The sequence below is a fragment of the Tenrec ecaudatus genome, chromosome 4 (assembly GCF_050624435.1).
Source record: "Tenrec ecaudatus isolate mTenEca1 chromosome 4, mTenEca1.hap1, whole genome shotgun sequence".
Lineage (NCBI taxonomy): Eukaryota > Metazoa > Chordata > Mammalia > Afrosoricida > Tenrecidae > Tenrec > Tenrec ecaudatus.
Window position 1 is genome coordinate 82,203,786 of NC_134533.1, and position 26,252 is coordinate 82,230,037.

The window sequence follows — 26,252 nt, forward strand, 5'->3', positions numbered from 1 at the left end:
AGAATTGTATCACTACATGGAGCATGGTGGTATGTCATGACAAATTCAAAAGAGCCAAGGTAGAAGGAGGTAGTGCTACATGTATCTTGTAAGCAGTTGGCTCAATCCATATGAACAATATCATATGTTATTCTAAATAAATCATTTTCATTTGGAATGTTGTTTAATTTTCATTATATTAAAGGTCAATTTATTTGGTTTAATAGTTGTATAGGAGATTTTAGCACATGGAACTTCAACAGCCTACTTTTGTAAATTTAAGTAATAGAAAAAAAATCATGTGGTTCAAATGTGAGTTTTCTAACATACATTCTCCTCCACTTGTCTCAGTTTGTTGTACTGGGGTGGCTTCTGTGTTGCTGTGATGCTGGACGTGGTGTCACTGGTACTTCAAACACCAGCAGGTGTCACCTAACGTCAACAAGCTCCCATAGGCTTCCAGACTAATAACAGACTATGAAGAAGGAAAAAGCTGCCCATTTCAGAGGAATTCAAAAGAGGGGGTGTTGGATGTGTGTCTGTGAGGGGTTATATCCCTATGTAAATGAGGGGGTACCCCCCAAAAAGTGGATTTTTTTCGAAGCTATGTATTTGATTTTTTTTAAAACAAAACAACCTATCACTTTCAAAGTACACTCCATTACACTTAGTACATTTGTCCAATCTGTGATTCCATTCTTGGAAACATTTTTCAAACTCAGCTGTTTGGATGGCTGACAGTGCCTCCCTCATTTTGTTCTTCACCTCTCGTATTTCACCAAATTGCTGTCCCTTTAGGCCCCTCTTCATTCATGGAAATAAAAAGGAGTCATACGGAGCAGGGCCAGGTGAGTCAGGTGTTTGGGGCAAGAGAGGCAGGGTATTTTTCGCCAATAAACTGGTGTGCTGAGATGGCTATGTGAGCAGGAACATTGTCGTGGTGGCAAAACCAGCCCCCTGCCTGCTGCAAATCAGGCCTTTTTTGTCACACACTCTTAAACGATCTTTTCAGAACCTCTAAAGAGAAAGCTTGAGTAACTGTCTGACCTGTTGGAATGAACTCCAAATGCACTATGAGTAGACATTTTCATTCATTTGGGAAGTTGATGAATGTCCAGAATGAGGTTTGTCATCAATTGTCATTTCACCTATTTTGAAATGAGAAAACTACTCATACACTTGAGTTTTTCCCATAGTGCTGTCCTTGTAATCTGTATTTATCATCCCGAGAGTTTCTGTGGCATTTTTCCCTGAGCAGGAAACAAAATTTCACAGCCCTATGCTTTTCTTTTAAATCAGCCATCCAAAAGAATGAGGTTTGAGCAAAACTACTTTTACAAAACATTTCACTGTGATCAGAGAGAACCTTCCCAAGTGACGCCACTGGGTGCACTAACTCAGGAGTTGCTGGATCCTTGCCTACTGGGAAAAAATGCACAATACAAAAGCTCCTCCCGGGGAGTTTTTTGCCATTTAGAGTGGGGGGAAACCCTTTTATGCATATGTATATTTGTTGTTGTTCGGTGCGTCAAATGAGTTCTGACTCATAATGACCCTAAGTACAGCAAAAAGAAGCATTGCTCAGTCCTGTGCCATTCTCACGGTTGTTCCTATGTCTGGCTCAAACCTAACAGTGTTTTGCTCTCCTGTCCACAGCATCATTATGGGTCAGAACTGACTAGATAGAACCTAACAACAAATATATATATACATATATATATTTCCTTTTTAGAAAGATATATTACTTCATTTTGCAACAGAACAATAACTTACTTTGTTAAATAATTCATCTTTGCCATCAATGATCTGGTCTTATAGAGAAGGGGATCATTAGTGGATTTGGAATGTCAAGGTCTTATTACTATCACACTATGAGTGTGAAGGCTCAGAAAGTGATCTGCAAACTCCAGCATCACGATAAGGAAAATCATGGCCTATTCTATACAAATTTGCATTCCTTATAATCTTTTCAAAACTTTATTTGGATTACTTTCAACAATTAAAAAGAGGATCCATGGCTCATAAAGCATTTCAAAGAATAATATGATGACCTTAATTTTAGGAAAGTCTTGTGAATTAGAAGCTATGGCTCAAGCATAGTTTTAAGAGACAGACCATCCTGAGTCCAAACACCTTCTGTTCTATTTTTACTTATGTGACCTTGGCCACCTTATATAATTTCTCAAAGAACTTCACCCAAATAATACTATAATATTGGAATATACTTCATGTATTTCACAAAGAAAATTAACAAGATGATGGATCTGTATGAAAGGATGCATAGTAGACAGTAACACACGAGATGTAATGTTCTTTCCTGTGTGTGTTTTGATAGAGAATTTTATAGACTAGGAATCTTAGATTTGCAGCTTTTGGGGCATTTCACTTTGTGATTTATTATGACTTATTTAATCCCCCAGTTTTCTCATCTGCATGATAAGGCTGTTAAACTAAATGATTTCTTCTTGACTCACTTTCCTGGTTAAATTGTTATTCATCCCCTGATTTCAGTGTGAGCAAGAGCATATGTTAAAAATATATCTCTATTATCCCTCCTTTTAAAGATCTTGGTGTGAGATATGGTTTAGAATTCAGATATAAATGGGTATAAGAAAATTTAACACATTATATGTATTAGATATTGCATAATAGCATTTAGCAATAGGTGGGACAGAGGCTTGTAATCACACATTACAAGTCTGCAATGAAATATATGAGTGTTAACAGTAAGTAGGATATAAAAAATAAACTATAAATAGCTTCACATTTATGTTTGCTATATTTTTGCCATCAAATGTATTTTGAAGCCAAGGTTTAACAAAACTTATGGTACTTCTGATGTTTGGAATTTTAGAATTATAGATAAGCCTTTGAAGACCTAAATAAGACTACTCAGATAATTTCTACTACTAAAAGAATGATGTGGTAAAAATACAATATGATAGGACTCAGAACTTAATTCTCACTGTCCAGCTTTGTGAAATCAAGTAAGTTGATCTGTCTTTAAGGACTTAAGTTTATATATTTTTAATAAAATTTGAATAAGATAGTCTATACATGTCCCTTGAAGCATAACTGTCAAATAATTTTAAAGGAAAGAAATTGCAGGCATTTTCAGTCTCACTACAATGAAACGATGGCTACTACAGGCCTGAAAGGAAACCACAATCACTGCAATCTAGTACATGTGGACTCATAGTGACCCTCTAGGACAGGGTACAACTGTCCCCATCACTTTCTAAGACTGTAACTCTTATGGGGTTAGAGAGCCCTGTGTTCTCACAACTCTGGACCAGTACTTGTCAATATCTTAAGGATTCAGTTGTGAACAATTCTCCTGCCATGGAATTTATATTCTGGGTTGCATGATGATGACCAAAAAGTGAAACAAAACAAATTTCCCTCCCCCTCCACCTAAGGTAAACAAGTAAACATGAATATTTATAATATCAATGTTATTAGTCTCAGAACAATGGTATTATAAATTTAACATGATGACATTGTAGAGAATAACCGATGGACAAGTTACATCTTATTCTGTGATTAGATAAGACTTCTCTCTGGATATTGCATTTGGACCAGGATCCCCAAAATGAAAAGGAGACATGCTTATGAAACTCTAGGTTTAGCGCTTTCTAGAAGGACCAGGTGGCAATGTGAAACCCTAAAGTAGTGAAGCAGTGCATAGAGGTGAAGTATGGGATTTGAGGGGAGGATAGTGAAGACGAAGTCAGAAAGGAAAGTGGGTCATGGTAAGGAAGGAATAAGGTAAACCAACCACTTTCCTTAAGAATGGTCATAGAAAGCACATTGGTCTCAAAGACTTGTTATAATTAGCCTGAAGGAAGGAAATCTCCTTTGCCGTAAGGAAAAACTTTAGATGAAAATAAAATGTACTGATATCAAATAAAAGCTCCAATGAAAAATCAAATCAAGAACCATAAGAAATAAAGTAAATGAAATCAATCCTGTATTGATTGGAGTGCTGAAGCAAATTGTTTTCCTTGGTGTCCAGGATCTTTGTATAGAAACAAAACATAAATATTTTTATCAGCAATAACATTAAAATACTTCTCTGGCAGTATATCTTCACATACATAAGGTCAAGTGCTGTTCTCACATAAATAAAAGAAAAGAAAGAGGCTATCTAAACTGGGAAAATTTGCATTTAAAACATCAGCTGATATTTCTCAAATAAATTTGGAGTAAGTAATTTTTGTTCTTCTCTTAAGAAAAATATATTTATTCTTTTAAAAAGTAAAAAGCTAATGAAAATATTAACAAGCAGGCTTAAAAAGTAAAACAAAAATGAGTCAGAACTTGAAAGACAGTAGTTGTCGCTATTAATTTCTATAAGTGATACCATTAAAGCTCACACAAGCTTTGAAGAGAAACTGAAACACCAGTCAGTACCTACTGTGTATCAGACTCCATCTTTTCTTGAGTCACAGAACTAACAAGCTATTAAACTGGACACTTCATCAATGCTCTGCCATAATTATAGAAGCTTCCCCCTATACAGAAGTAAGCTTTTTGAAAATCTGTCGTTCCTGGAATGGATTTAATTCAGTAATTCAGTGTAAGTGCTCACATAATTCATGGACCTAGCATTGTTCTTAGCAACATATGCAATACAAAGTAGAAATTAAAATACTGATAGTCAAAAATATTTTCCTTACTGAGCAACATGGTTAATACAGGTAACCTAATTAAAATATGTAGCAAAGAGCAATGCAATTTGAAATAGATTTAAAAGTTTAGAAATTTGACTATCAGTACAATTAGGGTTTATACTCCCTGTGTTATAATAGAAGCTGATAAATTTATCATAATGCCCTTGTTTAATCAAGAGAGTAATGTCTTTTTTTGCAAAGATTGAGTAAAAACCTTCAGTCTGTGCCCAATACAATAAAAGCACCAATGATATGTTTTAATTTCTAGAGATAAAAGGATGTGTCAGTAGCCCTACCACCAAAAGATCATAAATAGCACCTCAGCCTCCTGAAAGATGTCCTCAGAGTTCAAACCCAATTTCATTAAGTACAAGTCCCAGCCTGATTTATCTATGACTAGAAGATACACATGCCCCTGGATTGTCCTCTGTGCAACAGGCTGGGGAATTCAGCACCATGGAACCTTCTGAAACTTTTCTTCACTCGCTGGTTCTCTTTCTCTCACACCCACTGATCCAGAGTCAGAGCAATTTCAGATACTAAGAAGTGTGAGTTAAAACATCTGTATTCAAAAACACTTATCCTTATCTGGAAACATGGTTAATATTTTAAATCTTAGATGACACAAAAGTTACTCAAGTGGATTCCCCAGAACCTATACAGAACTTGACCCAGAGTTTGTTTTGCTTCGTAATATATTCATGGCTTCCCTACCTCTTCCTAAACTCTTGCAAGATAATGTAAAGTCACATGGAAAGGAAAGATGCCCAAAAAATAAGCCTAATTGCTTTTAGTTTCCTAAGGCAAAGAAATAACCTTAGTGTCACCTTGTATTCATGTATCAAGACAAAAAGACATGCTTTCTCAAGCACAGTATGGCTTATGAGAAAATTTTTATTATATCGGTTAATAATTTTAAGTGTATTTTAATTGTGACTTAGGTGTGTGTGTGCTGGTGGTGGTGGGGTACATCTCAGATCATCAAGTCAGCACTCAACAGGTCAAAGCACACATCAACCTCTATCCCATATTTTATCCCACCTCCTTTCCTTGATTGTTCTTCTTCCTCTTCTGAATCTCTCTCCTTTCTTTCACCGGAGTCAATACCTGTCTGCCTTATAGTACATTGTTTCAATGTTCCAAGCTTGTTCTCCCTCCCTTGGAAACCTCCACAATTTGTTCCTGTTGGTATGAAAGTTTTTGTATATTTTTTATTGCTATACTAGAGATCTCAGACAATATTTGTTCTTTTGTGATTGACTAGCCTCATTCAGCAAAATGTTTTCCAAGGCCAACAATGATGTGAGCTGGTTTGTCATCATTGTTTTTAGAGAGGAATGCTCCCTGTGATCATTAGCCATCAGGGAGATGCAAATCAAGTCAACAGTGAGATACCATGTTGCACCAGCAGTGACTGCCCAATGGAAAAACAAATCAGAAAACAACGAAGGCTAGCGAGGGTGCGAAGAGCTTGACACTCTCATACACTGCTGGAGGGTCTGTAGATAAGCACAACCATTGTGGAAAACAACATGGTGCTTCCCAAAACAAATGGGAATGGAAATCCCATACTATTCAATATCTCTGCTGGGCATATGCATCTTTTTTTCTTATATAGCCTAAAGAAGTAAGAGATATAGCATGAACAGACAAATACACTCCTGTGTTCATCACAACACTGTTCACAATAGCAAGAATTTGGAAATAACAGAAATGTCCATTAGTAGAAGAAATAGATAAAAAACGTTGGCATATACATGCAAAAATGTTTTATTGTGTGAGTTCCACAAATATGAAGAATATTTAGTTTCCCTGGGTTTTAATATACATTGCCAGTAGTGACCACAACCATGATAACAAACCAAAACATACCATATATATTTCTAAACAACTCAAAGGGTTATAACACCCAGGTTGAGAACTACTGCCTTAGATTTGATTCTCTAGAAGAGAAAAATCAATGAAATATAAATATACCAAGCCATTTCCAACTCATAGCAACCCTTAGGACTGAGCATAGCTGCTCCTTAGAGTTTCTAAGACTGTCATTTTTATGGGACCAGACAGCCTCATTCTCCCATGTAGTACCAGCTGGGCTGGAAATGCCCTGAGTCTACTACTTAACTTGTAAACTATGAGGACTCTTCTTACATTTATACAGAGAGTTTTAACTCAAATAGCTGACTCATATAAGTTTGGAGGGCTGGGGAGTCACAGTTTTTTTGGATCAAGTGGAAGTATAGAAGCTTCTTTTGATTCACCTGATTTTAGAGGCTGATACATAGCTATCAGGTCAGATGGCCCAAAAATCATAGGACAGATAATAAGAAGTCAGATTTAGCAGCCAGACTTCAACATCCATATATATTTGACACAGGCCACACCCTGAGGAAACGCCTCTTACAACTAATAGTTGATCAAATCATATCATATCATAAAGGTGATTATAATATACTTCATTGTTAAAAGGGAATTAATGCAATCCCTGTAAAACTACTGAGAATTGTAATTTACCACATAACATTAACAATTATAACCCCTAAAATCTCATTATGCAAGAAAGAAGTTGTGATTCAGAAGGACAAAATGAATGCTTTGTTAAAGGACACACACACATTTTTTTTACAGGGGAGAGCACAAATGCAGTCCTCCACTACCACAAATTATGCAGTCGAGTTTCCCGCATTTGGGGAAATCGCAGGGGTCAGCACACCCGCAGTGCAATGGGTGAGCCTCGCCCTGGGAAAACCACTTTCCTGATCATGGTGTCTCCCCTGCCAGGTAAGTATTGACACATATAATTTTGATTCTCCATTTATACAACTGTAAAATTTAATACGAAAAAGACAAGCATCAAAACTGAAAAAAGGACAAATGATCTGAATATTTAACCACAGCAGAAATGCAAATAGACTTATTTTTAAAAAGTTCAATGTAATTTAACAAACAAGCTTTAAAAATAAAACAAACACCCAAACTCATGGCCAGAGAGTCATTTCCAACTCCTAGTGACCCTACAGGACAGCGTAGACTCGCCCACAGTTTACAAGGCTGTAATCTTTCCAGAAGCAGACTGCCATGTCTTTCTCTCAGAAGGGGGCTGTTGTGTTCCAAACACTCACTTATCAGGTAGCAGCTGAGCAATTAATCACTGCACCACCAGGCCTCCTTCATTAGCCACTACACCACTGCCATCAATTAACGAACTCAAAGCAGGGGTACGCAAACAACAAAAAAGCAAAACCCACAATTGCACTGGGCAACTCAGAGCTTTTGTAGTACACACTTTTCCTGCTAGGTGAGCATCAAGCAACTTGCTCCGAGTTGTTGCACCCAGTGGTGTTGCCTGGAAAGATTCTCTCTGGTCACAGTGAATTTTTAATAAATGTACTTTTGTTCTAACTGCATTTTGTTGTTGTTGTTGTTGTTATTATGGCTGATTTAAGAGAACAGCGTGCAGCTGTGAAATTTTGTTTCCTTCTCAGGAAAAGAGCCACAGAAACTGTTGTGATGGTGGATACAGTTTACAGGGACACTGCTGTGGGAAAAACTCAAGTGTATGCGTGGTTTTCTCATTTCAAAAAAAGTGAAATGTCAATTGATGATAATTCTCATTCTGGACTTGAGTCAACTTCCCGAATGGATGAAATTGTTTGTTCCACCAGGTCAGACTGTTACTCAAGCTTTCAATTTAGAAGTTCTGAAAAGATTGTGTAACAATATGTGACAAAAAGGCCTGATTTGTGGCAGATGGGGGACCGGTTTTGCCACCATGACAGTGCACCTGATCACGCAGCCATCTCAGTGTGCTCATTTGGAGGGGGGGGGGGAGACAGCATGCCTTTCTTGTCCCACATAACTTACTCACCTGACTTACCTTTATGAGTGTGACTTCTTTTTGTTTCTGAGAATGAAGAGGGACATAAAGGACAGCGGGTTGATGACATAGAAGAGGTGAAGATAAAAATGAGGGAGGTACTGTTAGCTATCAAAACAGCTGAGTTTAAAACATGTTTCCAAGAATGGAATTGCAGATTTGACAAATGTATTAAATGTAATGGAGAGCACTTTGAAGGTGATAGGTTGTTTTGCAAAAAAAATTTGAATACATAACTTTGAAAAAAATGTTCCATTTTGGGGGTATCCCCTCATATATAATGAGGTAAAACCGCTCCAGGGGGCTTTAGAGACTGTGGTTCTTAATTAGAACCACCAGCAGCATCTTTCTCCCATGAAGGGGATTGGAACTGCAGACCTTGCAGTTAGCAGCCCAACGCTTAACCTCCTGTGCCATCATTAGGAAGCTGCAGATAGAAAGTGTAGTGAGATGCTACGTCATCACCATTAGGATGAACTAGATTTTAAAAATAGTCAGGGAAAGGAAAAGTCACACATGCTGGTGATGATGGAGAGAAATTGGAATCCTTCTCCATAGCTGATGAGAATGCAAAGGGTAGAGGACTCCGGAAGGCAGTTTGATGACTCCTCCAAAAGATAAAATTAGAGGCGCCATCTGACCCAGCAATTCCACTGTTTGATAAATACCCCAATCATGCAAAAATAGCGACACAAATAGACACAGGCATACCAATGATTATTGCTTTACTTTTCACAAAGTGTAAAGGTCACAACAACTGAAATGAAATGTCCTTCAGCAGATGAATGGGAAAACCAAAGCTAGCATGCATATGCGGTACATTTTGCCTGTCACAAAAGAAATGAAGTCCTGACACATGCGACAAGACATATGAATTCTGAAAGCACTATGCTGAGTGAAGTAAGTTGATCACAAAATAAGAGATATTGTATAATCTTATGTATATGAAATACCTACATTAGATGAATATATTGAGAAAAGAGTTTAATAGTGGTTACCCAGATTGAGAAGGGGGAATGAGGAAACACTGGATTTATAAAATTTATAATTTCACATGATATAGTTGGCCTTCCTGAATCTTACTGTGTTAGGCTGGGTTGTCTGGAGAAACAAATCCAGTGACACTCATGTATGTCTATGTGACAGCTTTATATTATGAAGTGTTTATATATCAAGAAGACATCCAAGGCCAGTCCAACTCAAGTCCATAAGTCTGATGGTAGTTCATAAATCCCTCTTCAGACTCAGGTAGAAGCAGGTGGGTTTTAAAGAAAGGTGTACCAGGAAAAAGGAAGACCATAGGCTGATTGGGTGCCAGTGAATCAAATGTTGGTGGGAACATAACCAGGAGGCAGCATCTCTCAGAGTCCAGAGGACTACATCCCCCCTCCCTGAGACCCCCACTGCTGCTGAGTCCCAGAGAAATGGCAGTTCTCAGTCTTTCACTGTCATATAAAAGGCCACACCCACAAAGAGGTGTCACCAAGCTACCACTTGATTGACAGATTTGATTCCATCCCTAGCCAGGAGTGTCTAGTCCTACATATACCCGTGAAAAATATTGACCTGTCAAAAGTTATATTATTGATATTTTTATGAAAAAAACTAATTAATAAAGAAAAAAGTGACCAAGCAAATCAGCATGGGTGATAATACTGTTTTGGAATTTAGCTAGCTGTGTCATAAATGATAGTGTTTACATACTGTCTCTGGGCTGCAGGTTCTCCATATGTTTATTTTTAAAATCTCATCCTTCATAAGAAAAAATTGGCTTAATATCTGTCACACAAACTGATCTCAATTACTTTAGTTTATATCTATTTTATACTATACAAAATAGGTAACAGGATTTATAATTTATAAATGTTTTTCTACTATAGAGAGTGTGTGGAGTTTTCTGGTCTATCAAATAATACGGCACACAGAAATATACATCATGCATAACCTACAGCACAATTTATCCCTTCCAAACATTTGGTACTATGAATATTCCTCACTATTCTTGGTCCTAGAGACACTTAGAGGAAATAGATATAATTTCCTGATTTCAAGGAGGCCGCAGCTTGATTAAGTATATAGAAAGCATTACAATACAATCTAGTACATTTTATATTCATAAAAATAATTATTACATGAAGCGATGAATTATAACCAAATTTAAACACTAAATTCACTGTCCTCGAGTCGATTCTGAGATGTATTGACCCTATTGGATAGGGAAAAACTGCTCTGTGGGTTTCCAAGACTGTAAATCTTTATGGGAGTAGAAAGTCTCCTATTTCTCCTGCTAAGGTTCAGAACTGATGACCATAAGGTTAGCAACCCAATGCACACTCACTATGCCACCAGGGTTCCTAGAGGCCACTAACATGCTAATGAAGACAAGAAAATAGTGATCCTCCAACTGATTACACAGATATACTAGCCATATCATTACTTTGGGGCTATTATTATAGTATTAAATATGGGGAAAATACGATGGATTTTATGGTTAATAGTGAACTCAAGTTGATAAAATGCAAATGAGTATTTATCCACAACTACTGCTAGCTAATATGACAGAGAGAGAGGAAGGTGGGCAGGAGGAAGAATGGATTTGAAGTCAGAAAAAAATAGTTTGAGTTTTACTCTGATATTATAGGTTAGGTTTCCTTCTATAAATTTCATCACATCTTTGATGTCATTATTAATAAAGTGAGAACCATTTTAAGCAACAATAAGGCCGTGCACATAATGTAACTATAGGAACCCTGGCAGTGCAGTGGTGACGAGCCCAGTAGTTCAAAGCACCAGGCAGGGCTTTCTAGTCCCACCAGCCCTAACAGGTATGCCAATCATTATACCACCAGGGAATCCATTTGCTATTTTACAGTTTGATTCATGTGATTTTTCTTTTCTGCTTGTTTTCTTATTTGTAGTCATAAAATTTGATACACTCATTCTGCTAGGGTCCTATGTTTTGTGTTTTCATTACAGGAGATGAGGTTATAAAAACTTTTTTTGCTTCTTGAGAGATTAGCTACCTCCCTTTAATGTGGAAGTTTGTTTCCAAAAAGCAATCTTAATCTACTAGTCTTTCAGACTTTAGTGCGTTAGTTACTTCAGTTCAAAATATACACAGGCTATGCCTTAAATTCACATGGGGATATGATACTTGGGAAAAGGACAGAAAGAACATAATTTATAAGTTCTAGCCCAAAGCTAGTTCACCATCTTCAATAAATTACTCAGATAAATATAAACAAGCTCTATAAAATCTGGCACTTAGAAGTGACTCAACTACAACTGTTTCTCATCTATGTCAAGAATTTTGTTCACAGTTCAGATAAAATTTTATAAGAAACTGTACCCTGAATTTATCATTCTAAAATAATCTGACATTCAAACTTCTTTCAACACTGTATGATAAAATGACCTCATAGAAATAATCATATGGATGGCAGCCCAGCTCAGAACCACTATGCCATCAGACTCCTGGAAAAAAAGAAACAATAGTATGGAATACACAAGATTTTTGAGTCTATAACATGTGCTACAGAATGATGTGTTGGAAGTAATAGCAAGACAATTAGTGTAACAAAATAAAAGGATATAAATATTAAAAAGTAGTGTTTTAAATAAATGTAAAAATGACTGTAAAGTTCTCATGGTCAAATTACATGTTGTTCTTACTAAATACACCAGGGTAATTTCTTGCAATGTTCATATTAACGGTGATTTTTTTATTGTTAAAATTAACCAGTATGCACCTGTTTTTCTTTTGTATCGATTTCATCTTCACATAGCAGACTTTATTCAACACATAAGTCTAACGAAAGATGTGTTGAGCATTTATTGTGTTTTTGTCTTGCTTTTGCCTCAATTGTCAACTACCTAGTTCTTTACTCCCATTTCCAATGAATGCTCTTCACCTTTAAAGATATTTAATCCCTATACTTTTTTCAGGTTACCCTTTTTTTTGTTTCCTTCTCCAAGGAGTTTAAATCTAATGCCCATGGATCAGTACTACTCTCGCCAGTACCCTTGAATGTTTTATTTCGATCCTTAGATATACGAGCTCACCACAATTTAGAGCAGTGCTTCTCAACCTTCCTTATGCTGTGCTCCTTTAATACAGTTCCTCATGTGGTACTGCCCCCAATCATAAAATTATTTTCTAGCTACTTTATAACTGTCATTTTGTTACTGTTATGAATTGTAATGTAAATATCTGATATGCAGGATGTATTTTTGCTGCTACAAATTGAACATAATTAAAGCATAGTGATTAATCACAAAACAATAAATAATTATATATTGAGAAATATTTATTTCTAGTGATAAATAAATGAAATTTTGTCTTGAAGCATGGTGCAGCATGGGTAACAATCTCCAGGCCAGGCACTCGGATGTGGGCGTATCTGCATGTGGGCGGAGCCAGCTGGAGACACAGAGGAGCCCTGTCTTGGTTCCTAAGACCATCGGAAATATGTGTTTTCTGATGGTCTCAGGCGACCCCTGTGAAAGGGTCATTCAACCCCCAAAGTGGTGGTGACCCAAAGGTTGAGAACTGTTGACTTTGAGCAGTACTAAGCCATCTCTCCAAAGCATCACACCCTTGGACAGAAACTCTCTTGGAAAGAAAAGTACACACACACTAGCTTTTATGCAGTCAATGTTGGGAACCCTCCCAGATCTCCTCCAATGCTCTTTTCTTTATGCTGGTCCTGAGTTGTACCCTCTTCGCTATAAAAAAGCAACAACTCCAATCATAACTATAGCTCATGCTTTGCCATTGCGTCTATTCCAATACATAGAGACCATATATGCAGGTGGTTCTATATGCAGATAGCCCCGTATGCAGATGATACAATCTGTGTGCTAAACCGGAGGAGGATTGACGCGCTTGCTGGTGAAGATCAAGTACTGCGCCCTTCAGTGTGGATTGTGATGCAATGTAAAGAAAACCAAAGTCCTCACAATTGCACGAACAGGTGGCCTCATATGAAGTGGAGAAAAGATTGTAGTTGTCAAGAATTTCACTCTGCTTAGATCCACAATCAAAACTCATAGACACAGCAGTTAAGAGATCAAACAACACACTGCATTGGGTAAATCTGCTGTGCAAGACCTGTTCAAAGTGTTAATAAGCAAAGAGGTTACTTTGAGGAATAAGGTGTACCTGAATCAAGCCACGGCATTTTCAATTGCTTCATCTGCATGTGAAAGTTGAGCATTGAAAAAAGGAAGTTTGAAGAAGAAATGATGCATTTGAATTATGTATCCAAAAAGAAATTCTTGACAACTTTAATCTTTTTTGTCTATCATGAGGTTACATACTGCTAAGAGGATTTTGATTGTTTTACATTGAGTGACAAAGAGCCAGGTCGTGTGGTGGTTATGGGTTGAACTGTGATCCACATGGTACACAGCAGCTCACTGAGAAAGATCAGGCTTTCTACTCCCACAACAGGTACAGTCTCAGAAATTCACAGTGGGTGGGTGTGAGTCAGCATTGACTCGATAGCAGTGTGTGTGTCGGGGGGGTGGGCTTGAGTTGTAATCCATAATAAAGGCTGCAATCTTGCAATCCTTGATCTTCATCAGCACGTTTTTCAAGTCTTCATGTAATCTATAGGTTGTCCCAATAAAAGAATACTGATGCCTCTAAAGTGGCCCAGGAACATATATAAACCATAAACACATAAATGAACTTTGAGTTCACAATTAAAAGCAAGCCCTAAATTAAGAACAAAGCCCTAAACTAAGAACTACCCTGGTGTGGTAGTTACATAATCTGGTGTCAATTTCAGAGGATTGTGAGTGAAGGGGTAGAGTCTGACCTGTCAATCAAGACATAACCAATGAGGCCTCTGCATGGGCATGGGTTTCTCCTGAGAATTGTGGGAACTCTGGCATTTTTCATCTTGGAGGCGGGAAATACTTCTCTCTCTCTCTCTCTCTCTCTCTCTCTCTCTCTCTCTCTCTCTCTCTCTCTCTCTCTCTCTCTCTCTCTGCTCACTCCCCAAGAGATGCTCTACTGACAAGACATTATGCCCAAGCAGCTGGAGAAGCCATATGGACCTACCTTGATGCAACCAGACCTCTGGAGGGAAGGAAGCCACATAGAGACCCCCTCCTAGCACTGATGCTTATAACGCCACTGGATCCACAAGACTTCCAATTCACTGGCCTGTGGTTCTCCTGCATTTGGCATCATTGCATGTGTATCATGACTCTGAAGAAGTTGGCATAGATTGTTATCAGACATATGGCTAATATAGGACTTATGGACTTGATCTGGACTGGGCTGGGATGTTTTCTCAATATTCAATTGCTCTTGTATATAAACCTCTTTCTTATACACACATGAGTGCCTCTGGATTTGTTTCTCTAGTCCACGCAGACTAACACACCTTGTGATATGACCCTACTCCATACTTTCCCTCATGAAGAAACCAGTACTATGGTAAAGTGTGGTGAAGAAGTCAAATAGTACCCAACTATCAGAAGAGTAGTATCTGGGTCTTAAACAAGTAGTCAACTAAGTTAGGTGACAGCTAAGTCCACATGGTGGAAGCACAGCAGCCTGTGTAGTCCAAGGATTATAAATAATAAAATCCAATACTGTAAGAAGGAATAGTGTTAGAGTTTAAATTCTGATCACCCAGTTTGCAGAAGGCTATGTTGTTCAATTTTTGTTTTGCATTTTGTTTTTATATGTATTGGAAAGGTAATAATGAGCACAAGAAAGAAGAAAACATTCTAGAATTGATTGTAGTGGTGACTGCAAACTTTTCTTAATAATATTGAAATCTTGAATTGTATGTATATGTCAATAAAGCTCTTAAAATAATAAAATATCCTTACACTATATAAAATTATATAACAAAATATACCATATGCAAATTGGTATAGTCTAAAATGCAAACTTCATGATGGCAATGATCTATTAACATAGAAATTTTTAACAAAGCAGTTTAAAACTGGAAGTGAATACTTAATATTTAGGAATAAAATTAACCAAATGCTAATTTTGAAAATTAGGGAAAATAGTTATTTTTTGAAATTTTTATGTAAGAAGGGGTATGAAGTTATTACTCCAGATCAGCTAAAAAGTCCTAAAATTGAGAATACAATAATGGAATTCTTTTATAGTATTCAGAGACTGGAAACTACTCAAGTCTTAGTGTCAAAATGTTAATGACGTTCTCTCCTTCCATGACAGAGCTGCAAAGGACAGCCCTGAAGACACGGCTCTGAGAGAGCCGAGGTCTGACCTGCTCACCTGGGGTCGAACCACGATGAAAGTGCAACAGGCCAGGGATGTGCAGGAAACCGTGCATTTCCCCAAGGATCCCACACGCAGACTTCTACTCAGGGAGCAGCACTTTGGCACCCCATCTGAGCTGGTGTGGATGACTCACAAGGGGTCCACACTGAGAGAGCCAAAGGGTAACTGGCCGTTCCATCTCTGATTGCGGGAATGACAACATGGATGACTAGGACGCTCGCCTTTCAGACCTGAGTGCTGAAAACTAAAAGAACCCTCGAAGAAAGGGTGACTGGACTGATGTTTTTTAACATGTCCTTCTCTCTCCTTAACAGAGGAATTAATCTGTTCTATGTCATGATTCCTGTTAGACATGTGGCTACCTGAATGGGTTTTTTAGGTGTTTATCTAGACAAGATATTCAGGATAGGCAACCTTATGGCCACAGTGACTGTACCAATGGTTCCTGGGGACATGGGAGGGGAGGAAAGGAGAGGGGTGCGGGGAGCAAATAGTACCATATATACTCATGTATAAGAGATAATACCATATATACTTGTGTATAAGCCAAGTTTTTCAGCACATTTTTATGCTGTTTTGTAGTAAAATTAGGTACCTTAGCTGATATTTGGGTTAGCTTATACTCGAGTATGTATGGTAAGTGTTCTTAATTTGAGAGTGAGAAGTATATAGTTTTACTTACCATGTATCAACAGTTGAATTGTGTCTGAGAGTAATTACTGAAAAGTGAATGATGGGTAAACATAACAGTGAAGTAGGAGGGGAAGATTATATATATCAAGAAAGCATAAGGATTTGGGGCCTCTACTTAATTCTTACTTCAGCACAAGTACAGTTTGTTCTAAAAGTGTGGCAAGGAATGATAGTCACCTTCCTGACACAATCACTGAAGACAAAATGTGTGCATAAGCAAATGTAGCAAAGAAAACTGATGGTTCCTGGCTATCAAAAGATGTAGTGTGTTAGTCTGGGTAGACTAGAGAAACAAATTCATAGACACTCTTATGTGAATAAGAAAGAGATTTATAAACAAGAGCAATCAAATATTGAGAACACATCCCAGTGAGGTCCAGATCAAGTCCAGAAGTCCTGTATTAGTTCATATGTCTGATACTAATCTATAAGTTCCTCTTCAGACTCACTAAACACATGTAACGATGAGGAATGCCAGATGATCACAGGTCAGTGGGTGCAAAGTCTTGTGGATCCAGTGGGCAGCTCCAGCCTTTCAGCACTGGACGAGATCTCAATTGGCTTCCAGCTCTGTGGCTCTAGTTGCTATTGACTGGTCTTCATGTGGCTTGTCCACAAGAACTTCTCTCAGGGACTCAGCATGTATCCCACCTCCAGCAAGCTATTTATCTCCGTAGTGCCTCCAAATTGGGTTATCAAGCTGCAACCTGATGGAGAGGTAAACTCCAACACTTCACTCATACGTTTCAAATGGACAACAGATTATGTAACTACCACATATAGTGTTTGGGATCTTAAAGGTTTGTAATTTAACATGCAGCAATCTAACAGGGAAGCAACAAAGCCCACATGGAAAAAGCACACCAGTCCGTGTGATCATGAAGTGTTGACAGGAAGAGGTATCAAAAGTTCAAAAACATGCAACCAACTCCATGTGAAGGGGCCTAGATGCAATGGAGACCCCCAAATTCACCTGCAAGATGATTGGTCAGTCCCGCTCAGAAGAACCACAAAGAACTGGTGATAGTACCAGGGTGCGGTGTGGCACTGATGACCCACATAACTATCCTCATATCCTTTATCATTGCTCCTCTTACTAATAAGGCTTTTATGCATTTTACTTCATTGATCATGTTAGATTTATGTGTGTTCATTTGTATATTTATGATCATGATCATTCATGAAGGTCAAGATGGATAACACCCTCAGAGATAGTGACAGGATTGGTAGTTCCCTGGGGTTATAGGAGGAAGGAGGTGAGGTACAGGGAAAAAGGGAATGGATAGCATTATTGATTGAATATCTCCACCCAATGGGATTGAACAACAGAATTGTATGAGAATGGATAAATTGGAATGTATAAGATACATCAATAAAACTATTATTTTTTAAAATGTTAGGTACTTAGAACCAAAATAAAACAGGAAGAAGGAAATGCCTAAAAGAACATCAGAAAACCACTAACAATCATACAGAAAATCTGACATTGAAATAAAACTCCTAAACTAATGGCTAAATTAATAACACTATCAATAGAATTACCTTCTGTCACAGGGAGATGATTGATAATATTCTCTAGCATAAAATGTCAATGATGTCTCAAAAATTAAACAGCTGTTGTTGTCAGGTGTCACTGAGTCAATTTTGATCCATAGCAACCTGTGCACAACAGAAAGAAACACTACCTGGACCTTTGCCACGCTCACCAGTGTCCTCGTACTTGAGCCCATTGTCACCCAGGGTGTCAAAGCATCTCCTTGATGACCTTCCTCTTTTCTGCTGCCACAGTACTTTGCCAAATGTGATATCCTTCTCTAGGGACTGGTCTCTCTTGACCACCTGTCCAAAGTATGTAAGACAAGGTCTTGCTATCCTTGTCCCGAAGGAGCACTGTGGCTGTTCTTCTTCTAAGATAGACATGTTTGTCCTTTGAGCAGTACATCATATTTTCAGTATTCTTCTCCAGTATCACAGTTCAAGTGCATTGAATCTTCTTCATTCAATGTCCGACTTTCACATGCATATGAGTCCATTGAAAATCACATGCCTTGTTGCAACTCATCTTTTGATTTCTTGACTGCCACTTCCATGAATATTGATTGTTGACCCAAGAAAGACAAAATCCTAGATTACTTCAATCTTTTCTCCATTTATCATGATGTTACCTATGGGCTCAATTGTGAGGATTCTGGTCTTCTTTATATTGAGTGGTAATCCATACTGAAGGCTGCAGTTCTTGACCTTCATCTGCATATGCTTGAAGTCCTCTTCACTTTTCAGCTAGCAAAGTTGTACCATCTGCAAATTGCAGGTTGTTAGTAAGACTTCCTCCAATCCTGATGCTATTATCTTTTTCATGTAACACAGCTTCTCTGATTATTGATTTTAAACCATTAAGTATTCATTGTTCTATTTGCACTACTAGCTCTTGGTCCATGCACAAGTTCACTATGAAGGATTCTGGGATTCAAATTCTTCTCAAGATTATCCATAGTTTTTTATGATCCACACAGCCCTATGCCTTGACATAATTAATAAAACACAAGTAAACATCTTCCTGGTATTTTCTGCTTTCAGCAAGGTCCCCTTGATTTCTCTACATTGATAAATCAGCTCCTCCTCAATCACATTTTGAGTGCCCTCAACCTTTAGCGTCCCATCCTCTGGCACTGTCTCAGACAATGTTCTGCTGCCGGTCATTAGGCCTTCAATATCTGGCAATGTCACAAAGTTATGCATAAGGTTTTCAGCAACTCCTTCTTCTAAAGTGAGGAGCTGAGTCTTTCTTCATTGTGTGTGTTTAGTCTGGACACTGCTCTGAAACTCCTTCACTTTGAGTGACCCTGATGGTATGTGAAATACCAATGACATAGCTTCCAGCATCACAGCAACACACAAGTCACCACAATATGACAAACTGACAGACAAGTGATGGAAGGTGAACCAGATGTGTGTATGTGTGTATCAGATATATGAATGTATTTAGAGCTTGATTTAACTTCTATCCCCTATTTAAGAATATTTAGTTGTCAAGAAAGGATCACCCTCATGAAAGGATCACTGAAGATATGGGTGCTATAGAAAAGTGTGACAAAGAAACTAGATGGTGCCCAGCGATCAGAAGGAATTGTGCCTGGGGTATTAAGGTTTGCCTTCAAAGAAGCAGTCACCTAAGTGACACATCAACTAAGTCCACATAGAAGAAGCACACCATCCTGTGTGAGCCAAGGATTGCAAATAATATAATCCAAATCTGAAGGAAGGAAAGGTATCAGACCTTAAATAGTGAACACCTAGTTTGCAGAAGGCCGTGGATGTCAATGGAAGTCCAGTATCCATTTTCAGGGTCCATACATAATTTAAACCTCCAATGAATCCCTTCTTACCATTAACCAGGTGTGTGAATAGCCTTGCTATCAAGCAGAATTTTTGGAAAGTGGTTTATGGCTGATGTAGTTAGGAGAAAATTTAACACCTTATCATATGCTCTCTGTTTTGACTCATTTAAAAATTATTCTATATTTTAATATTTTTACTTTCTTTTTGATTTAGGTTTTCCCTCTGTTCTACTTTGTTATTATGTTAGCTTTCTTGTTTTCTTGCTTTTTGATATGTTTTTCTGTATGAAATATAGGATAGGTAAATTTATAGGGAAAGTAACTGGATTAATGGTTTCTTGGGGGTCTGGCATGGGAGGGTGGGGGAAAATGAGGACTAATAACAATAAGTTCAAGAAAGAAGAAATGTACTAAAATTGATTGTAGTAATGATTGTACAACGCTTCTTGGTATAAGTGAACTATTAAATTGTATGATTTGTGAGTTATGTGCCAATAACCCTGTTTAAGAAATTTAAAAATTAAAAAAAGAAAATCCTCAGTTCTTAGAAAAAAATAATGAAATAGTGTCTGTAAGATCTAATCTAAAAAAAGAGAGAACATATACTCTGTTTTATGGAGTTTTTAGTCTCAAAGGAAATATTTAAAATTAGAAGATAATTATATATAATTTTTACTCTAACCTGAAAATTAAAACTTATACATATAAAGTAACTATCTTGCCACAAGACAGAGGTTTGTATTTGAATCCAAGCTACTTTGTATACTAGTGACATGATCTTAAACAAGTTACCCAATTAGTGTGTCACATTTTATTTTAATTATTAAGATGGAAACTTAAAATGTAACAAATAGGAGTACCATGGTTCTTGCTAGTCTCATTATAATTTCTGTTGTCGCTTATCCCATCTCATTGTTATTATTTCACTACTTTGATTAATATTTTATATGTGCCAAGTGAGACTGCCTAGTCCACAGTAAATAATAAATTCTTAAACAAGTTAAAATTTAAAGATGCTTTTCCAATTAATGTTTAAATCCATCCATAAGAGCCAATACCAATGCAAAACATTTCCTTTATTATTTATTTCCCCCCTGAACTGTAATTATTATAAAAAATTATTATGTCTGAGAATATAAAACCTTAATGACATATCTATCATCTAGGAAAGGGAAAAAAATGACCATCTTGTCAAGATTACAAGTGCAGGGAGAATGGGTTGCACTGAATAATTAATAAGGTGTTTTTAGAGTTTTATACATCTTATTAAACAAACATATGCATACCATACTCTTTTTTAAAGTTGAATTAAACAAAGTTAATGCTAACAAGCAAAGAAAATCTTCCCCTCACTTATCAGTAAACCTGAAGACCTAATATAAAGCCTAAAGACTTTGAATACAAGCAGAATATTGTAATTTTAGGAAGTTCTCTGGTGCCACTGCCAGCTAACAAGTGTAGTAGTTCAAAACCACCAAAAGCCCCTTGGGAGAAAGCTGAGCTTGTCTGCTGGCATAAAGGTTTACAGCCTCATAAACCCCATATAGTGTTGCTATGAGTCAACATTGACTCGATGCTAATAGGTTTGCTTGTGCTTTTTATTCAGACCTTAAATCTTAGAATGAGATAAGATAAAATACAATAAAATTGGACTTCAAGGTTATTTCCACATTTTCAATAGAGTTTTAATTACTATGCCATTGCTGAGTGAAATGGAAAACTATGATGCAAAATTAATTTCAAAACCCTGGTATTTTCTTATATTGGTGAAAATAGTAACTAGATAAACTTCTGTGGAAAAATAAAATACCTCTAAAGCAGAGAATCATTGCAAAAACTTCAAAAATAAAATATAAGAAAATGAAACCTGGCAACATTTAATCTATTTTCCTGGATTAAGCTATTGACATGTATACCCACTTTAAATGTATTACTACAGTAAATACTTAGCATAAGAGAAAGATAGATTTTTAAATTAACAAAATTAGCACACATAAAACTAGTGTACTAGTCTCAAGAACTAAAGAATTGAGAAAAACATAGAGAAAGCAAACCATTACAACACTATTTACAGAGATATGCTACATTTCCATGCCTATCTAATGTCTATGATGGATGCATCCTAATAATAGTGGCTACTTTTATTATTAACATAGGAAATATTTTGATAGGTCTCTTTCCTGTGTTATTTCACATCCTTCCAAACCCCTTGCATGTAAAGTATCATGTCCATTTCAATGGAAACCTCCACATGAGGCTCAGAATGTATGCCTGGCAACTCATGAAGCCATGGCTCCGAGACGCTTACTCTTCTGGCTACGCCAAACTACTATCATTGTGCTGAGCTAGCCAAGAGACGAGCTAGCTCCTGCAATGGAAAGATGTGCACCTGGGTAAGCTTCTGGGCTCTGTCATGGCATGCTTGCTTCATCTGAGAGTTGACAGTAAGTGAACTAGGCCCATTCATTTCAATGAGTTGATGGAGAGTTCAAACAAGATCATGAGTAACGGAGAAAGTGACTAAAATGAGATGTGCAAACTTAAGCCACTTATGAAAGGAAATTCAGGATTGGAGCGACAGACGTCTTCTCCTGAGCTGAAAACTAGGCCAACTCACCAAAGAATGAGGACGTAGTAGAGGATGGGAAATATACCCGAAGTACATCTTACCGATTTAAATTATTTCTTTTTTTTTTTAGTGAGTTAGTGAGTGAATGAGTGAGAGAGTGAGTGAATTAGTGAGAGAGTGAGTGAGTGATTGAATTAGTGAGACAGTGAGTGTGAGAGTGAGTGAGTGAGTGAGTGAGTGAGTGAGTGAGTGAGTGAATGAGTGAGAGAGTGAGAGTGAGTGTGAGTGAGACAGTGAGAGAGTGAGTGAGTGATTGAATTAGTGAGAGTGAGTGAGTGAGTGAGTGAGTCTAAATTATTTCATACATTAGAGCCTTTACTAAACAACCTTAGGTAAATGCCATCCAAACTGTGTTTTTTATCTGATTAGTGCTAAAGTAACTATTAAAACACAGGCCAAGTCAGAAAACAGCAAAGACAAGGAATTTGCATAATGCAGACCCCAAAAGCAACTTTTCCCCTCCACACCTCATTCCTAAAGCCTGAAGGAGATGAGTAATGGCCTTGACTCTTCATTGCATTTTGTCTATACAGCCACCGTCTGCCTTTAAACATGCAGAGAGAATAGTGTCACATGTAGTAGAATGCACATTGTCTGAGAGTACTCTGTTATTTTGTCTCTGGCCTATACTTATCTTCTCTTTATTTTAGCTTATGTTTCCTTATCCTATTCTCCCTGAAACTCTGACCTTCCAGTTACATTTCCTTCTCACTTAATTTTCCAGTTTCCCTAACACATTTTAATAACATTTTTGTCTCTCCAAATGTCTGTAAAGGGTTGAAAGTTAATCTTTCCATGAGGCAAGCTCACTCTGTCATAACAAATTCTACTGATGTAACTAGAGAAATACGAAAAATCAGACCATAAAATATTCTATTGTTTAGCATCTTCATTAATTTATTATTTTTAAATCACCACAGTGTTAATGTACATGTAATTTTCAAGGCTATTATTCTTAACATTTTATTGTGACCTAGGTGAAGGTTAACATAGCAAATCATCAGTTTTATGTGCAATGATTCAACAAATTTGTTTTATCCCACTCATTTAAATCCCCTCACTGTAATATCACACATCCCACCAACTCCCTGTATTTCCTGTCTCCATTATACCTTCTTCACTGGTCTTTCTGAACTTTGGAAAAATGTTTCTTCCTTGATCCCAAATGATCAAGTATTCTAAGATGTACACCTATCAAAAATGCCATTATTCCCCTTACATACCTGTCTTTGTTTAAGGAATCCTGATAGCTTATTGGATTCTGCACTGGACCTCTATCCACATTAGTCATTAATTCCAATCCATCAGCTGCTCTGCTAGAGGAAGATATGGAAATGTACTCTCATAAACAGTTACAGTCCTGGAAACCCATAAGGAAGTTCTACCCTGTCCTATAGGATCACTATGAGTTGGAATTGACTCAGTGGAAGTAAGATTGTTAAACTGAAAATTGAAGCAGAGGATTGAGTTCAGTTCCAGACCCAAAGGGTGGAAAAGAGAGGAGAAGGGAGGAGGGGAAGCGGGGAAGTCAACAAATTCAGGGACAAGAGAACAACAAGAGATCTAAAATTGATGGCAAGGAGGGTGTAGAATGCCTGTTGGGGGTTGATCAAGGGTGATGTATCTGAGAGGAATTACTGAGAGCTGAATGGAGGGTGAGCATGATAGAAGGGCAGGAGGAAGGTGAAGGAAATAGAGGAAAGAACTAGGAAGCAAAAGCTAATACATAGAGATATAGGTATAGGCATGTATATATGTAAATATAACTTATAGTGATAGGGACATAAGTAAATGTACATATATTTTATGTCCAGTATTAAGATACCAAATGGACTTTGGGCCTCTACTCCCTAAATGCAAGAACACTTTGTTTTAATAATCGGGCACTCTTTGATACTCACCTTCCCAACAAGATTGCTAAAGACAAAATGAGTACATGAGCAAATGTGCTAAGGAAAGCACATGGTGCCTGGCTGTTAAAAGATATAATGTCTGAAGTCTTAAAGGCTTGAAGTTAAACAAGCAACCATCTAGCAGGGAAGTAACAAAGTCCACATGGAAGAAGCACACCAACATGTATGATCATGAGGTGTTGAGGGTATCAGGCACTGAGTATCAAAAGATCCAAAGTAATTCTATCAAGGCAAATGAGGGAGACCCAGCATGGAGACCCAAAACCAATCTATAGACAATTGGACATCCCCTCACAGAAGGCCCACAAATAAGGGACAATTCAACCAGTATAGCACCAATGGAGCATACCGCATTCTTCTAGTTCATGAATGCTTCTACCCCTCCTCCCCCACTCACCCACCCACCCACTGTCAGGACTCAGTTCTACCTTACAAATCTAGCTAGACCAGAGTGCATATATTGTTACATATAAGAACTCTCAATGCATGGAATCAAGGACAGATAAATCTCTCAGAAATAGTTGTGTGAGTAGTGATACCATGATAATGGGGGAGAGGAAAACTGGGGAAAGAGGGAAGTGATTCAAGGTTGTATATATAATCCCCACCCCCCGAGGCAATAAATAATAGAAATGTGGATGAAGGGAGACAAGAGATGGTGTAAGATACGAAATAATAATAATAATTATATATATATATATATATATATATATTAATTGATCAAGTATTCAGGAGAGTTGGAGGGCGGGGGAGGGAGAGGAAAAAGAGGAGCAGATACCAAGGACTCAAGTAGAGAGAAAATGGTTTGGAAATGATGATGGCAACATATGTACAAGTGTGATTAACAATTTAATTAGGGATTGTTATAAGTAAGAACCCTCCAATAAAATGATTAATAGTATTAATAATAATAATAAAGTTTTACATATACTGGTTAAAGAAAAAAAAGGAAATAGCCACAAGGTTCCCACAAGTCTGAAACTGGCCAGTCAGCCTGGTGTATTTCATAATTTGGAGTTTTGTTCCATATCTTTCTTGCTGTTTATCCAGCATCCTCTAATGTGATCCCTTTCGGAGTAATTGTTAGTATTTTGCTTGTTGTTTTAAATTATTTATGCTACACATATTAAGGTCACATTCAGATGTGAATGAATGACCACTGGGAAGCATTTTAGAATTACATGCACTCTGTAATTATAGATTTCCAGTGTGTATAGCAACCACACATACACACACACCCACTACACTATGACAGCAACATATCTTTTGTATATTTGCATTAGATAGCAAATATTGGCATATTTATTTAATATGGAAGACAGTAAAACTTGTTTTCGTATTCATACTTTCATTCTGAATATACAAAACAGTTGACTTCTGACCTCATGGCCTGATCAGAATGGTTATCATGAGGAAATGTTAGACTCAAGAAAAGTTAAATGCAGCATCATATATCAATAAATGTTAAAGATTATAATGAAGTCTAATCCATTTTCATGCAAAGCATATCAATTTTTAAAACTTGGCTCTTCCAAATGAAGGAAAGAATAAAATTTAATTGGAGAACACAAAAGATGTAGTGTTTCTCATGCTACTAGGTAGGATCACTTAACATAATTAAAATGTCCATCATCCCCAATTCAATATGTAAAGTCGATGCAATCCCAAAGGAAATTACAGACATTTTGGAAAAATCACTTCAAGTTTTATTGCTAGAATACCTATGGTATTTTCAAGGAAATTGTATTCAAACAAAAAAAGTCCTGGGAGGTTTTTACCCATTCAGATATTAAATCTTTCTCAAAAACTACCTTAATTATGCAGCATGTAAACTAGCAGATCAGTGGAACACAATTTAGAAAGAGATACATGTATAT

General features: G+C 37.2%; 1 protein-coding gene and 1 non-coding gene across 2 annotated transcripts in view; both read right to left on the reverse strand.

Moving 5' to 3' along the window:
• The window catches only part of DLG2 (discs large MAGUK scaffold protein 2), a 2,300,776-nt gene that overhangs the window by 1,621,887 nt on the left and 652,637 nt on the right, over nt 1–26,252 (reverse strand). The window lies entirely within an intron of this gene.
• Nucleotides 7,278–7,441, reverse strand: LOC142447549 (U1 spliceosomal RNA). Its single transcript, XR_012784235.1, has one exon. It is a non-coding gene; the product is annotated as a U1 spliceosomal RNA (small nuclear RNA).